The sequence below is a fragment of the Neophocaena asiaeorientalis genome, unplaced genomic scaffold, assembly GCF_003031525.2.
Source record: "Neophocaena asiaeorientalis asiaeorientalis breed wild unplaced genomic scaffold, Neophocaena_asiaeorientalis_V1.1 scaffold65, whole genome shotgun sequence".
Classification (NCBI taxonomy): domain Eukaryota; kingdom Metazoa; phylum Chordata; class Mammalia; order Artiodactyla; family Phocoenidae; genus Neophocaena; species Neophocaena asiaeorientalis.
In genome coordinates this window covers 512,556-528,084 of record NW_020173215.1, presented here as the reverse complement: position 1 = coordinate 528,084, position 15,529 = coordinate 512,556, and the positions used below count along the sequence as shown (strand labels likewise).

At 37.1% G+C, this 15,529-nt stretch overlaps 1 long non-coding RNA gene across 3 annotated transcripts in view; it reads right to left on the bottom strand.

The window, feature by feature from the left end:
• Nucleotides 1–15,044, bottom strand: part of LOC112399784 (uncharacterized) — a 29,003-nt gene extending 13,959 nt beyond the window's left edge. The window contains exons 1-4 of one of the 3 annotated variants that reach the window (XR_003003311.1): nucleotides 14,916–15,044; nucleotides 14,440–14,575; nucleotides 10,092–10,168; nucleotides 9,696–9,997 (exon numbers count right to left, since the gene is read on the bottom strand). This is a non-coding gene — a long non-coding RNA (uncharacterized LOC112399784). Of the gene's footprint in view, nucleotides 1–9,695; nucleotides 9,998–10,091; nucleotides 10,169–14,439 lie in introns of those variants that run through there. The other 2 variants (XR_003003310.1, XR_003003312.1) reach the window with 2 other exon arrangements.
• Nucleotides 15,045–15,529: the final 485 nt, after the last annotated feature.

Below are 15,529 nucleotides of genomic sequence, written 5' to 3'. Positions count from 1 at the left end.
GGGTAGGTTGGGTGTATTAAATGCATTTTCGACTTATGATGGGTTTATTGAGATGTAGCCCCATCTCATAAATCAAGGAATATCTGCATTAGTGTATCCTGGTTTCTACGAAACTAGAATAGATTTAATATTAATGAAATCTTTGATTTTCCTGAGACTTGTTAATTCCTCTCTATGATTTAGAAGTTCCTGCACTTAAAGCTGTCAAAGCTTAATGTCTTCTTTATGTTCTCAGTTATACATCATTGATCACTGTTTTTTTACTGATCTTAAGGTTATTTTTCTCTGTGCCTCTGAAGAATTCCCTGAACTTTCACGGTCCCTTTATCTTTTCTCTTCAATTGTGGGTATTTAACAACACCAACAAACAAACGGCAAAAAACATAAAACAAAACAAAAAAACCCAGACCACATGTAAAGTAGTCTCACTAATGTGACTCTCCATGACTGTTCTTTTCCAATGAGAAGATTTTCCTCTACCTGACCACCTTTTTCTGCTCTTAGCTCCTTGCCCTTTGGAGTCGATACTTAAATTTGTTTCTATTTTGAAGCAAAATGTCAAGAGGCAACCCCCATTAATATAAAATTAGATAGCTCTGTACCCTCAGGGGCTTAGTACAAGATCCAGGTTATATATAAGTCTAACATTTCAACACCTTTAAGTAAACTTTTATTTTAAAAGTCAGAACACTAAGTAATGTGTCTATGATAAAATGCATCTGACAGTAATGAATACTTTGTAGACTTCTCATTTCTCAAACTACCCAAATTTGCTCCTCCCTCAGTCTTCTGTCTCAGTAAAGGGCAACTAGCATCTCTGCCCAGGTTATTGAGTAGCCTTCTAAGTAGTCTCCATGCGTTTTCCCTTGCGTCCCTGCAGGCTACTGTAAACCCAGCAACCAGAGTGATCTTTCCAAAATATGTCACATCATATTACTCTTTTGCTCAAAACCCTCATCTCCTCAGAGTAAAAGTCAAGATTTTGTTAATACCTACAAGCCCTCCATGAGCTAGCTCCCTTTTACCTCTAGTATTATTGACTACAACCTCCCCTCCAGCTCTGTCTACTCCAGGCATACCTTCCTCCTTGGGTTCGTTGGACACACCAGGCAAGCTCTAGCCTTCGAGTTTTGACACAGCAGTGAGTGGAATGCTGTTTCCCCAGTAAGCCACAGGCTCACTCCTACACCTCCCGCAAGGCTTTGCTCAAATGTCACCTTCTCAGTGGGCCTTGCCTTTGATTACCCTACATAAAGTTGGAATCCCTACTTCCCCTACTTCTGACACTCCATAGTTCTGATCCCACTTCCCTTCCCTTGTTATCTGTAACACCTCTACCTGTGAAAATGGTGACTAGACAAAGAAGTACTGCAAATGGGAAAGGGAAAAGGCATCTGCAAAGAAAAGTCAGTCACGAGCCAAGACTAACAGTTACAGAAGAGAACAAGCAAATAAAAACAAATATATTGAAATATGATCAACATCATTGGTAATTAGGAAAATACAAATTAAAACAACCGTAGAATACTCATTGTTGGCAAAGATATTAATACACATAGAGCTGACGTCAGTTGCAGGAAAATAAAAATTCTTATATATAGCTGATAGAAATGAAAATTGCTATAACCAATTTAGAAAGTAATCTAGAAGCATTGTTAAAAGTTTAAATGTTTATACCCTTTGGCTAACAATCTAAATCTATTCTATGTAAATAAAGCACCAGTATGTAAGAATAAATCTAGACAAATATTTCTTTTATGACGTTAACTAAAACGACATCAAAAAGAAAAAACTGTTAGAAACAACTTGGTATTCCATCATAGGGAAATAGTTAAATAAATTTGGCCCATTTATAATTTTCAATATTATTCGGCCATTAAAAATAATTGGTTAGATTTATATGTATGAACCTGGAGGAATGTTCAGAAAAATGCAAAATAACCAAATAATTAGCAGGGTAATGTATAATATGACTATATTTTACTTTTTCAGAAAAGGAAGAAAAATTATCATATAATCATATAAATATACACATATTTGTGTGAGTATAGAGAAGAATATGGAATTGGTGCAAATACTAATTATCACAGTAAGGTGGAACTGAGGGAAGAATAAGTTTATTATTTTTTAATCTTCTCTAGTGTTGGCTTGTTAAAGTGAGTGTACTTTTATAGTGTACAATACAGAAAAAAATAAAACAGGCTTTTATTTGAAAATACATAGTCTAATGCTTTAATAAATGCAGAATAAGTGTATGAATCATATCAGAGGACCTAGGTTTCTATCTCAGTTCTCACAAAAAGGTGACATTTAAAATTAATTGTATGATTCCAACATTGAATTGATCTAGGGTAATTCCTTTAATTTACACATGAAGAAAATGAGATTACCATGCACAAGGCAGGTTCTCAGTATAAGGCCACTGAATAAATGAATGGATGCATTAATTACTAGACAAAGAACGAGCTAAGTACTTGCTCAAATCACAGCTAGTTAGTGGCAGAGGTACCTCTGGAATACAGATCTTCCGATTCCAGGTGCAGGGCTCTTTCCCTTGACATAGGCTCGGGAAAGCAACATGGAGAAAAATGTGTGTATGGCCCAAAGCAGTGATAAACTCTGGCTGTAAATTTGCCTAAGGCAAAAATCATGATGCACAGAGTAAAGGACCATAATTACCTTTTCCTCTTAGAAAGCTTATTACTTTTTGTTTGGGATTTTTTGTTTTTGTTTTTGTGTTTTGCTTTTTGAAACATACAAAATAATGCTTAGAAATGAATTTTAAACACATGAGACACAAAACAATGTCTAACAACCAGATGTTCTAGGCTGGAGCCTGCTGCTCTGTCAGAAGCAGGCCAGTGACTACACACCATCTTGCATGGAACAGCCCCGTGCTTTCGATGCTGAGTCCTACTCTGGTCCTTCCAAGCATTAACTAAAGTACCAATATGGCTACCCAGTTGTCCCCTTTTGTGGAACATTTGATTAGCATGTTTTCTGGACTTTCCTCACACCCCAAACTTCCTCTCTTGCCCCCTACTCACTCAGGCACGTCAGAAGCATTCACTGACGAAGCCTAGAGTCCATTCATAAATTAACTCTAGTTATTGCAGCCACCAAATTTCCCCCTTGACCTTCAACTCCTACTCTTTTCCCCAACAGACAGTTCTGCTTTTACTAACATTCAGAGCGTCTTACCAAAAAGTGACCTTTACTTTCACTCTCACCTAGCAGATCCAAAGAGCCAGTTTCGCTTTTCAATACTTCCCTCCGGATTTAGTTCCACCTAAGGTACATTATTTTCCAGTACAGTTCTGTTTTTCCTCTTAATAGAGCCTGAGCAGAGGACTTGAAATGGCCAGCTGGGCTGAGGGTTCCAGAAATATGCTGGATGAAAAGGAACAAAAAGCTCTCCGCGGGAATAAAAACAAACAAACAAAAATCTGTTGAGGAAAATATAATCAACATGCCTGTTAGCTGGTAGTAATTCCCTGATCATTAAATCAGCCACACACAGTAAGTGTCAGCCACAGTTCTGTTTGAACTAGATTGTTCTGTCATAGGAAAAGGATGTTTTCTAATCAGCAGTGGTTACCTAAAGCACCAGAGGAGCTGGGAGCCTGCTAGTTAGGACGTGTGTTCAGGGGTCCCTTTCTGCATCCAGAGACTGCTGGTGACCCGACAGCTGCCAACTGCCAAAATTTTGTGTAAAGATGAAAAACGTTGTTCAGAGGTGTGGAAAACCCCCCTGAGCCTAGCAAATTCTAACTAGGTACAGTTTTGAGAAATTGGGTCTAAATAAAGACAGTTGAGGCCCCTACTATGAGGTTTTTGAGAAATCTTGGACTCAAAAGTGTCCTCTTCTTAAGTTAAGATTATGCAGAGGGAATTTGTAATTTTTATAGTGTCCTATTCATCACAATCTTTCTGCAGTTATCCCAGTAAACCCACTGTTTAGCACTCTCAGGTGTGGTTGGTGTCACCTATTTGGGTGAGAACAAAAGCAAGAGGAATTTCCTGTAGCGTGTCTGTGTCCATTTGGGGGCGTTAAAGAACCAGTCGCAGGTGGTTGCCATGTCTCAACATACAAACAGAAGAAATGTCAAATGCCACCCCAGTGTTGCCAGGTATGGGCTTTGCCTCTGACGATGGTTTTTGACAGCGGACACAGTTTCCAGGGCGCTGCCAGCCCAGAGAGTGCCTTTGTGTAATTGAGAAACAGGTGCTCTTCTTTCTGGGTGTATGCAGCCCCACACGAGAGCTCCTGGCTTGGCCAGAGAAGCATAGGTGAGATCCCAGCCTTCCACAGCACCAGCCAGGTGCTCTGACACAACAACCCACAAAACTGTCCTCAGTGAGCTACCCTGACAAGTTACCTGCCCTGTCACCTCAGAAGGATTAAGTAAGCTTCCTTAGCTTCCTTTCTTATCTGAGGGTATCAGAGGGATGCTTCAACTCCAGATATTGTGTCTTGGGGTTGACATGACCCGTTTCCTCTTCTCTGGGACGTTATTCCCCAGCCATTGTAGCTAGGTGCACACAAGTAGTTCCAGTTCTGTGGGGGGGAAATTTGGAAGATAATAATCAGTTCAGTTATTAGTTTAGTTTCACATCTCTCAGCTAGTCATGGGTTGAAATCTTCAATCAATGATTCCCAGTTGCCACTTCCTTTTCTAATCCATTGACCTTGACTCATGGCCAAGACACCTGGAGTCCTTGTTTTCCCTGCCCAGGCAGGGGTATTTCCAAGCTACATGAATAGCAAGACTCCTTTCTTATAGGCCCCATGCCCGACTTCTTTTACTTTTAAATGAAAATTGCTGTCAAAGTAACAATGAGCTTCATCGATATATCTTTAAGCTCAGTAGTCTACCGATATTACAGATACTTTACTGAACTTTTCCTGGCTCTCACATTCCTCACTTACAGCGTCCCTAAGGTGGTGCCAGCCCCCATCTCCTCGAACACTTCTCGGCTTTCCTTTTCTCCTGATTTTCCTCTAGATTTTCTTGTTCGGTTTTGGGGTTGTTTTTTGTTTTTTTGTTTTTTTTTTTGGTTTGAACTCTCTCTTTTCTCTTGTCCTTGCACAGTGCTTTCAACTGAGCCAGCCATGTTGCATCTGGGTTCTCCCAAGTTTTTTATTTGTTTTGTTGCTAGTTTCACTAAACTTCCTCCTAAGTTTTTTCCAACTTTCTATCTCTAGCCATCATAGAAGGTCTATACCCTTTCCAAAACACCTCTTTAAAAACATTACATGTTAAAGATAATCTTTTTCTTAGTAAGCTCCATAATTATTATTATTTTTTTTTTAATTTAAATACCTCAGAGCTGTATGAGTATTTTATGAGGAAAAACTCTAGGGTCACAGCGCCAACTGCAGTCACTTTTGAGAGGAAGGGTTCTTCTCATAATGTATCCCATGATTTTGTTAACACTCTCTTTGAACCTACTCATGTTTTCCAAGCAGATATACTAAACTCTTGATAAGCTTCAGGCAGTGAATCTTCTTGATCAGCATAGCTGGCCCTCACTGGATCTTCTGAGCCATGTTCATTAATGAACTTGACAGCAAATTCACTACAGTTTGTTTGGAGGCAGGAAAATGTTATAGCGGCCGTTTGTAAGAAATCCTGTAAGCTCCACAAGCGGAGGCATTTTTTTTTTTTCTTTTCAGCTCATTGAGATAATGTGCCAACCACTAGGAAGAGTGTCTGCCGTATAATAGATGTTCAATAGTTATTTGCTGAAGGGATAGATGATAAAATCCAGTCATTTTTTATTCTACTTTTTTACCTCTGTAGCACTGTGAGGATGATTCATAAGGAAAAAATCTTCAATGCCTTCATTGCCACGTAAACCTCTTTGTAACTAAAAATTTAGGCCGCAGATATCAAACTCATATGTTTCGGGTTATATTTTCTCTGAATGTGATTCTCTACAAGGAAGGTCATGTACTACTTTTCAGCCCATTCCTTTAAGTTTTTGTATCTTTCCTGTAGTCCATTCCTTTTGCTTTAACATTTTGGTTTGCAAAGTCTATTAAAATGTCATTCAGTGCTACTGTTTACCTTTCCTTTCCTGTAGTTTACAAAAAAAAAAAAAAAAAGAAATCTTTCCTAGCCCAGATCCCTAAGAGAAACCAGATCGCTATGCTCACCCAGAAATCTGTCTATTATCTTACTCCCTTCAGTTCTTTTCTAGAATCTATTTTTAAAACATGACAAAACGTTTTTATATGCATTCAATTTTTAAAATTGCCTTTGCCTATAATCTTAGTGGAGAGATTTTATGTGTGTATTTAATCAATCAAGCAAGATTTGTCCTTACAGAAACTTTTCTTTCCACTGCTTAAATTACTTTCATGTTAATAAATCTGTATCATAAATTCTACTTCTCACTGATAAGGTCTTTGAATTTCTTACATGGCTATTCATAATTAAAATAGTATTAGCAAGCCTTATTTCTGCGTTGGCTAATAAATATTGAGGGAAAATCCTAAATTTGTCCTCAAATTCCTTCAGAATTCTTGGGTGAATCCCACTATTTTGGTTTTCTGTTTATTTGTTTTAATATTTATTTATTTACTTACTTATTTGGCTGCGGGGTCTTAGTTGTGGCATGCGGGAGCTTAAGTTGCCATGTGTGGAATCTTCCTTGCGGCGGGCGGGCTCTTTTAGTTGCCGTATGTGGGATCTAGTTCCCCGAACAGAGATCGAACCTGGGCCCCCTGCATTGGGAGCACGGAGTCTAAACCACTGGACCACCAGGGAAGTCCCGCACAATTTTAGTTATGTTTAGCTTTATAGCTAGGCTTAGAATAGATCTTATGTGTACTTAAGCTTGGCCCTAGATGTTAAGGGACACTCAAAATCTTTAACAGTTAAGTCAAAAATCAAGTTTCTTAACTCTGAACAGCCATCTACTTGATGAGCACAACTTTTACATTGTACTGATAACTTTCTAACTGGCTTAAGTTCATTAAGCCTAATACTTTGAGCCAAGTCTGTTCATATTTGTTCTTGAATGTTTTAAATTGAATTTCTATGCTACTCATGGATCTCTTTACTGAAGGAAAGGCCTTTAATACTCTGATGATATATTAATCAGAAAAAAAGTACAATACTTTATATACCCCTAGTCCCAATTTACAAAAATATATATGTGCATAGAAAGGAAAAAAGTAAATTTACCACGATTTTATTCTATATTAAAGTTGTATTACTATTATATTAATTATAAAAGTCTTTATTACTGAAAATGCTACTAGATATACATACTTACATTTGATATGAATGTATATTTTTAAGTAATTATTAATTCTTTTCATCTTCACTTTTTAATGACTAAGTCTGACCAATTCTTTAGTTTTCCAAACTTCACTGGAATTCTGAATTTAATTGTGTTGTGATCTCCATTGCACAATCAAACACACGCAATTACTTCCTGAACAAGTTCCTAATTTTTAGCTCTTAAAAACCGAACATCGTATGTGGCCCTTTCTTTTCTTACTGTCTTTTTTTTTTTTAAAAAGTACTTATATAGAAAAATGAACTGTTTATTAAAAAGATCTGTTTCTACCAGTATTAGAACTGGTGATCTCTTCTAATTCTTTACCTTTGGCAATCTACACAAAAGCTGTGCTCAATGAAATGCAATGAGAAGAGCTCACCTTGGGCAAGTTACTTCATCTCTGTGAACCTCAGTTTCCTCACCTGTAAGACAGGGGAAGCAGTTCCTACCTCAAGGAGGCTTTCTATGGAGTGAATGCGATAAAGCATATACAGTGCTTAGTGCAGTGTCTGGCTCAGTAGACGCTGCCATCGCTGTGAGTAGCCTGGCCAGGGGACTGTGTGTTTGTACATATTTCAACAAGTGTCAGGTGAGTAAAGGTGAATGTCGTTTTTTTAGTAGAATGCTACTGTTTCCCATCTATCCTGTCATCGCTCATCAGAACAATGTCACCTCACCCACCTGCTGGTCTTGTTTTCACTACAGAATGCTACCTGGCCTTTGGAGATGATTTTTTTTTTTTTTTCACTTGATCTCAAAAGTGCCAGTTAAATGTGAGATTTGCTTTTTCTGCCAAGTATTCTAACTTACCGTGTTTTAGGAACGCCTCCTCTAGTCTTGGTGTAGTTGCATTTATACAAATACCTGAATTGCTTTTATGTCAATCTTGTAAAGATGTCTGAAGAACAAAAAACAATTTATACCAAATAACTGTTTCACTTTGCTGGTTTCCCGCATAATCATGACCCTTGATAATTTCCTTCCAAATTCAATGATTTGATGTTTTATAACAAAGAGAAACCAGTGTTGTTTTTTTCCATTTCACTCAAGAATAAATGATCCATTCTCTCTACTCAGAAATACACAAGGTCAACAATAGTTTTATTTTATAGTTTTTGAATCTAAAAATAATGCTGTGATAAAAATCCATTTTATTTACTTATTTATTATTTTATTTTTGTCTGCCTCAGGTCTTAGTTGAGGCATGCGGGATCTTTCTAGTCGTGGTGTGTGGTGCAAGGGCTTCTGTAGTTGTGGCACACAGGCTCCAGAGCATGTGGGCTCTGTAGTTGCAGCACATGGGCTCACTAGTTGTGGTGCGCAATCTCAGTAGTTGTGACATGCAGGCTTAGTTGTGCCGCAGCATGTGGGATCTTAGTTCCCCGACCAGGGATCAAACCCGCATCCCCTGAATTGGAAGGCGGATTCTTAACCACTGGACCACCAGGGAAGTCCCTAAAAATCCATTTTAAACCCCTGTGCTATTCCTTGATGCCAAAAGTCATACCATTGTGTTTAAAAAAAAAAGTAATTAATGAAAGAAAAACACTCCCTTTATGTGCATTTCTTTCTTTTGGAATCTCACCCAAAATCCTGAGGACATAAGCTCTTGAAGGTTAATGGACTTTATTACACAAAGAAGTTTTAAAGAAATATTTGTTGAATTAAATGAGAAAAAAAGTCTTCCTGAGCTTGGGTTTTTTCTTTTTCTATTGTGCATGGAGTTTAGCACTAACCCACATTTCCAAAGGCAGGCTTCTCTAATCTGAGGATTTCAACAATTTTTAATATGTTTATTATGAGAAGTCCACAGGGAGGTGAAATGCCAGACATTACAGAGCAAAGATGAAGACATTCAAAGTTTGGGAGTTTTGTTTATTTATTTTGTGTTTTTTCCTACCTGGGCTTTAAATATCATGGTGGAAATAAGCTCGTTTCATTTTTGGAATCCTTGGGTTAGAACAGATTATCAAAGTAATTGGATTCACACACATGCTCTTCCTCCACATTCTTTTAGAAAAGCAAAACCCCAAATCATCTTTGCTTTGTTTCGGTTTGCACTAACTCCACAAATCTCCAAGAAGATTTATAGGCCTGCATCTTAGTTTCTGCAATATAATGAAATGCTAATTTCATTTTCATAAGATGATTTCTACATTGAGTATAAGGTAAAGTGTCAAACCGATTTTATTTTTTTAGGTTTACTATTTATGCACTTTTTTATTTTAAAATAATTTCAAACTCCCAAGAATTTCTAAGTGTATCAAGATCTTTCTTTTTTTTTTTTAACTGAGCCATTCAGAAATAAATTAACACTGGATTATTTCGTGTGCATTTCCTACAACCAAGGACATTCTCCCATGTAACCACAGAAAGAAAAAAATGTTTCCTCTACCCTCTTAGGTTCAGTTTCGGAGGGCCTGCTAATTTAACCAACAAAGGTTGATTAACAGGAGAAAAGGAATAAACATTTATTAATATTTGTATTTTCATGGGATTTCACAGAAAAGAAATTCAAAGAAGAAGTTAGACTCAGGAGCTTCTATACCCTTCTTAGCAAAGGAAATAGTGTTTGGGCTTCAGGAGACAATAAATTGTATGGAAGTAACTAGGAAATATATGGGCTATTTTAGTAAGGTTTGTTTATGCAGACTCATTTTGGTTGCCGGCTTTCGATCTCTGGTGATGAGTTGTTCTTCTCATCCTGGTATAGGAAAAGGGCAAAATTTATGTCACCTTCACAAAAGGAAATTTATGCCCTGCTTTTAGGGAGATCAAGGAGGGCTGATAACTCTTACCATACTTGTTGATTCTTCAACTCAAAATAATCTTCATATCAAAGTGGCATATTTTGAGTGTGGCAAATTCTGATCCCCTTTGAAATAAAATCAGAAAACGAACATTGTTACAATACTATCATATAATCCTCAAAGCCATTCAAGTTTTTGCCAATTATTCTGTTCGTGTCTTTCCTAGACAAAGAAGGATCCAATCCAGGAACATAGATTGCATGTAGTTTTCATGATTTTTAGCCTCTTTCAATCTGGGACAGTTTCCTAGTCTTGCTTGACTTTCATGACCTAACACTTTATACATTTTTAGCAGGAATACCACAGATGTGAAGATATGTTTTGATGCATCCTATCAGATGGTCAGTTTGGATTTTTCTCATTACAGGTGATTTTATTCTTGATCATTTCATTAAGGTGGAGTCTGCCAATATTCTCCAATGTAAAGTTACTCTTCCATATTTCCTTTAGTATTAGCTAAGTATTGGGGGGGGGGAGATCCTATGAAATGATGTAAAGATGCCATTCCTCATCAAAATTTCAGGCATGAGTTTTAGCATCCATTAATATTTCCTATTTAAATTATTACTATGATGGCTGCCAAATAGTGAATTTCTGATACCATAATTTCTTCTACATTTATTAGTAGGTATTCTAATGTAAAGAAAAAAGATTTCTCCTGTCCCCATTTATGTCTATTTCTAAATTTTTTATCAGTATAAATTAACTAATCCTATTTTATTTAATGAGTTATAATGCATTTATATCATTACTTATTTTGATGTGAAATTGTCCCATGTTTAACCAGTTCTTTAAGTATTTCCTAATTTCTAGCACAAAAAGAAATTCTAGGATCATCAATTTCACAACCATATGAACACTGAAAAAAACAGAGAAAGAAAGAAAGAAAGAAAATGAATATAGACCATTTCAATCTTTAACAAAGTTAACTTACCACTATAGTAGGAAAGCTATTCAGTGTAAGTCTATTACATAAATGTTAAACAACAACTGCAAATTAAAAAAAACTTTATTAAAAGAGAAAGAAAATTTTTATTAAAAGTTTAAAATTCGGTTAAAAAAAGCTACAATTATTACAAATGTACACACCACACACTTCTCTCTCTCTGCTGACCTCAAAATTCAAAATAAATATAACAGAAAATGTGAGCAACATCAGAAACTAGTTTCTACCTGAACTGAATGCAGAGTGCCCTCTAGAGGCATCATTTAATCAATGCAATATTTCCAACTGCAAATGAACCTGTTTATAATATAGCTCTGTACAAAGTTTTCAGAAGCACTTCTCATTCAATACGTAGGTTTACTCTACGCATACTAATAACTCATAATGATTTGATTCAGTGTATTATGTACCACCTCTAACAAAACTAATGCAAGGGATCCAACAAAATGTGGCTCTCACTTTATCAGCTAGACAAGAGAATTGAGACACATGATCACAAGATAAGACATCAAATTGTCATATGTCAGTTTGTGACTTTTGGTGAAGCTATTACCAAATCTGAGATCTCCCAAAAATTTTATGCAGAAGAAATGTCTCCATAATTTATTCCATTATTTCCTCACCATCCATAGACGAATCAGCTGTAGATTCAGCTTGCAAACTGCCTCACTTGGCTCTGTACTTTTATGTACTGCTGCAAACTTCAAAACTGCTGGTGAATTAAAATCGAGAACTGTAGTCACATCTTGAAATGAAACTCCAACACAGATGTGAAAAATTCTCATTTAAACTGATATCGTTTAAATAAGTATTACTTAAAGATCAAGTAAATAGAAAGGTAAACTACTTCTCCTATTATAAAATTTTTATACAGCTCTTAAGTATATGGGGGTCCAAATTACTTAATACTTCAGCTATAGTTATTAAAAGTATCACTTTCTCACCTTCTTTGCAATAATTTTAAATAATTTGAATAAAATTATTTTACCAATGGCTGTTCCTTAAAAAAGTCCTTTCAAATATTTGTCCCAATGAAATTCAGCTATAACAATATAGATTTGAGTTAAGAGAATAGTTTTAAGATAATATTGTTTTATTTGATCATATGTTTTACCTAAATATATAGTCAATATTAAACAGCAATGAGATACTAGGGAAAATATTATAATTAGACTTCCGAAGTTTAGTCTTCCAATGTTCCTAGAGAATGTCACAACTTGGTATTGTGTAAAGAAGAGATACATTTTGATAAATTAAAGGAAAACTATAGTTGACACCAAAATGTGGTTATATCAGATGAGTGTAACCAGATCTAATTTATCTACTTTGCTTTTTTGATATAGATACAATTGTAAAATATATAACTTAATGTTCCTGTTGAAATGCTTATTTCCAAATACAGTGTAGGGGAGGAAAATTCTTGAATGGGCTCTGCAAGAAAAGACAGCTTAATAGGAGAAAATCGCACAAACAAGTTTTTGATGACATGGGAGCCTAAAAGGTTAGGAAATGAAGACCCAAAGAAATGGCAAAACCTAGTATACAATGGTTTTATACTAAATTGATCAAAGAAAGACAATTAGGGAAAAGTAACTGAAACATATGATGAGGCTAAAGGAAGATAAGAATTATTTTAACAAGGTCTGTTTGTACAGATTTTTCTTTGTCTTAATTTCCCATCTTTGATAAGAATGCTTCTTTCTTCCTAGTATAGGGGGACATCTTTCACAAGGGAGTTTTATCTCCTGTTTTCAGGAAGAAAAAGGGGAGATCAGAATGCTTTTTTTTGTATCTGCTGTTTTTCAAGTATTTTTTGTTCAAAATAATCCTTATGCTTAAGTGGCATATTTTGGGCTGGCATTCTCTGCCATCATTCAACATTCACAATAAAATATATAACTTTGCTCTGTGTGTATAGCTAGCTTAATTTTGTTTTCAATAAATCAGCATAAGCATACTTACTCCGCAGAGCAATGTGCAAAAGCTTTAACCACGTGATACAAACGCTAAAATGCCAAGGTTTTCTTGACCTTCAGGTCAAGCTTAACGTAACAGGCTTAACTTATTCACAATGCTGGTTGGGAATTATGTTTCCTATCACCTGAATCTTTAAGAGTATTCACTTTTTATAGTCTCTGCTTCTTCAAAAGAATGGAATTTTAAGTAAATAAAGAACCTTCATGATAGTCTGCCATATTCAAAAGAAATAGTAACAAAAACACCAAGGAATCTATCCCCTATTGACCCATAAAGCTCTCAAGCTATGTCCCTCCTGTATCCCTGTTAGAGGGTGTATTTTGTGTGTTTTCAATCCCATAATAAATAGTAGGGAGAGTAGCAATATTTGCATGACTTCTTCGTCTTTCTGCTGTTCCTCCAACAGGGTCCCTGCTCCCTGGAGTAGAGAAACTCACATCCTAACAAACCTTGGTGTTCCAGGCTCAGTCTATCCAGCAGATCTAAGATCTAAAAACGGTGCCATTTTTCTCTCAATAAAAACTCAGAAAACTTGTTAGGAGAGGAGAGAATCATGCTTACTGCTTGCCCTCGGACAAGATTTTATCCTGACTTATATTTCTTCTCAAGCATCAACCTGACTACAGGTTTGATTCCAGGGAATTTGGAAGGACTCCACAACTCCGAAATCCCTCCAGAACGCTGCTTGCTGATGCCTAAAGCTCTATGGCTTGTAGCAGGAAGTTGTGTGCCCTGTTACAATCTCCTATAGCTGTTAGGACTTTGTCACCTCCTTCTCCCAGAGGCTGACTACTGAGATGAGGAGGGAAGAAATCATATAGATCCCATGGAGAGAACGCATCTAGAGAGAACAGATGAGCAGCCTACATGTGACTTTTTAATACAAGCGCCCCGTCCTTCAGGACTACCTGGCATCCTTGTTGACCTCAGACCTAGTTGTTCTTGACTATCTGTTCTCTTGTCAAACATTTCATAATCACTCTGAGACTCTGGAGTTACAATGATAAGCAAGCCAAACCCGTGCCTGCCTCCAGGAGTTTCTAATCTAATGGAGGATACATGTGAGTAAACATGCAATCAAGTGTAATAAGCTGCCTAATGTAGGAAATACATGTTGCTATGGAAATACATAGTTGGAACCTCTCATGCAATCTAGGGTCTTGTCACGCTCCCATACTTAAGGTGAGAACTGCACAATGGCTAACATTCAGCCAGACAAAAAGGCCAAGGTTTGCATGTATCACAATATCTCCTGTCGAAAGAGTGTGTATTTATAGACGCTGTATCCTGTCTCATCTGTTGCTCTGCCCTTGTGAACAAGAATGTTTTACTGGTGCAGAATAGTTCCAGTAAGATGGCCAAACCTCAGCTCCGCAGGATAGGAAGATGTGGTTTCTACAGAACTATGCTCACCTGTAACCTTTCGCTGTCTGAACAGCACCTGCAGCTGTACCTTATCTCCACTCCAATCTGGCTCCTCTGTCCACGCGTTCCTCCAGGGAGCAGCCACAAGAGGTTTGGCTGGGGTATGTGGCATCAGTTCAGCGACCTGGCACATCACAAAAAGCAGAGAGGAGATAAATAGGGATCCAACCAAGAATGCAGATAGAGGGCAGTAACAGAGTCCATGTTTATAAGAAACATCCCGATCCTCCAGGCTTTTGTTTCAGACATGCAAAGACCATTTTTAGATATTTATTTAAATTATTAAGCCACATAGCCTTGGGTTGAACTCTAGAAATATTCACTCTTGCCCGAGGCCGATGCTACTCTGAAAATTTTGTGAGCAAATCTTTTCTCTTCCATTGTCTCTTTAAGCCACAACTGTTAAAGCTCTCAATTACGAAATAATTAAGACACCATGACTTGTGGATCTAAAGCACACTTACACAGAGTAACTTCTTCATTGAGCAGTTTGTTTCTCCCCCTTATAGCCAGTAGCGCACTCAGACTACTAATCACAATAACAAAAGTAAAACCTAAAAGTCACGGGAAAAGAAAAAGTTCCCATTTTCTTCATTGTTTTGGGTTCGTTATGTAAATATAATAAAATTATTAAAATAAAAATATAATTATTAAGAAAAAATATTAAAAAACAAAAAAACGGACAGATAGAATCCTAGGATAAACGGTGGAAGCAAAGCTATACAGACAAAATCTCACACAGAAGCATACACACTCACAAAAAGAGGAAAAAGGGAAAAAATCATAAATCTTGCCCTCGAAGTCCACCTCCTCAATTTGGGATGACTCGTTGTCTATTCATGTATTCCACAGATGCAGGGTACATCAAGTTGATTGTGGAGCTTTAATCCGCTGCTTCTGAGGCTGCTGGGAGAGATTTCCCTTTCTCTTCTTTGTTCTCACAGCTCCTGGGGCTCAGCTTTGGATTTGGCCCGCCTCTGCATGTAGGTCGCCTGAGGGCGTCTGTTCCCGCTCAGACAGGACGGGGTTAAAGGAGCCGCTGCTTCGGGGGTCTCTGGCTCACTCAGGCTGGGGGGGA